At 42.0% G+C, this 1,912-nt stretch overlaps 1 pseudogene; it reads right to left on the reverse strand.

Annotated features, from left to right (window-relative positions):
- Positions 1–335: 335 nt before the first annotated feature.
- Positions 336–1,129, reverse strand: LOC116460951 (small ribosomal subunit protein eS4, X isoform-like; annotated as a pseudogene).
- Between the last annotated feature and the right edge of the window lie 783 nt (positions 1,130–1,912).

Here is a 1,912-nt window from a genome sequence, read left to right on the forward strand (position 1 = left end):
ATGAAGCAAAAACTGATAAAGCCAAAGGAAGAAATTGACAAATCTACTATTATAGTTGGAGACTTCAACGTTCTTCTCTCAGTAATTGATAGAACTACTAGATAGAAAATCCACAAGGAGCCAGGCGTGACAGCTCATGCCTGTAATCCCAGCACTTTGGGAGGCCAAGGCAGGAGAATCACTTGAGGCCTGGAGTTTGAGACCAGCCTGGGAAACTTAATGAGACCCTGTCTTTACAAAATAATAATAATAATTTTATTTTATTTTTGGCTATCAATCATGCCACATTATTTTTAATTACATACAAAGATCTAACATGTCATCCAGGGACCATTTTACCCACTGCTTTGATTGGTCGCCAATCTCTTGTCTCTCTCTTCAGCAATGGTGAGGCAGATACCTTTTCCTCGGGGAAGAGAAATCCATGGTATGTTGCCCTTGCAAACAACAAAAATGTTGGAAAGTCAAGTGGCAAAGCTGTTGCCATTGGCATCTTTCATGTGAACCACGTCAAAAGATCCAGGGTGCCTCTCTCTGTTGGTTATCACACCAATTCTTCCCAGGTTGGCACCTCCAGTCACTATACACAGGTTACCAGTGTCGAACTTGATGAAGTCAGTAATCTTGCCAGTCTCCAAATCCATCTGAATGGTGTCATTCACCTTGATGAGGGGATCAGGGTAGCAGATGGTACGAGCATCATGAGTCACCAGATAAGGGATTCCTTTTATGCCCACAAATATTTTTTCTCACTTTTCACAACTTGTACTTGGCCTCCTCAGGTGTAATACGATGTACAGCAAAGCAACCCTTGGTGTCACAGATCAGACAGAAATTCTCTCCCATCTTGTCAATGCTGATGACATCCATGAATCCGGCAGGGTAGGTTATATCAGTTCGGACCTTGCCATCGATCTTAATGAACCACTGCATGGAAAATCTTCTTTACTTCGTCTCCTGTCAGGGCATACTTAAGTCTGTTCCTTAGGAAAATGATGAGGGGGAGACACTCTCTCAACTTGCAGGGACTGGTGGATGGACGAGGAGCAAACACACCAGTCAATTTATCCAGCATCCAATGCTTTGGAGCTGCTACCTGCTTTAGATGCTTCTTGGGACCACGAGCCATGGCTATGTTAGGCACAGAAAGAGAAGAAATAATAATTTTAAAAATTAGCCAGGCATAGCGGCACAAGCCTGTAGTCCTAACTACTCAGGAGGCTGAGGCAGGAGGATTACTTGAACCCAGGAGTTTGAGGTTGTAGTGAGCTATGACTGCACCACTGCACTCCAGCCTGGACAACAGAGATAGACCCTGTCTCTAAAAAAATAAAAAAGAAAATAATGAGGATATAGAAGAATTGAACAACACCTTCAACCAACAGGATCTAACAGAACAAACAACCCTATAACAGCAGAATACATGTGCTTTTCAAGTGCCTAGGGAGCATTCACCAAGATTAACCATGTCTGGATTGTAAACCAATCTCAACAAATGCCAAAAAAAAAATAATAAAACTAGAAGACCCTAATCACTGCCCTCTTTTCCAAGCTGCCTGTGACTCTTACCCAGATGTTCTTAGTACATAAGCTTTCAACAGGGGAGAATGATAGAAATTACTGGAAAACCCCCATTCCAGGTCACTGAGGCACATGACCTTCTACTAAAGAAATAATTTCCAGTAAAAGGATACAATAAAGGGAATAGATGTTCCCACTAGGCCTGGATTAATGAGTACTCTAACTTGGAGAAAAGTGATTATTTCCAGAGCTGCCTCTGGCATTCTTCCTCCACCCAGAAGTGATGCTGTGAGAAATGAAATTACTTATAAATCAGTAGTGCCCCAAGCACTTTATAAAGGAGGTCCCACATGTAAGCTCCACTAAGTATAAATAATAACACTAATAACAC

Source organism: Hylobates moloch, unplaced genomic scaffold (assembly GCF_009828535.3).
Source record: "Hylobates moloch isolate HMO894 unplaced genomic scaffold, HMol_V3 SCAFFOLD_21, whole genome shotgun sequence".
In the NCBI taxonomy this organism is placed as follows: Eukaryota; Metazoa; Chordata; class Mammalia; order Primates; family Hylobatidae; genus Hylobates; species Hylobates moloch.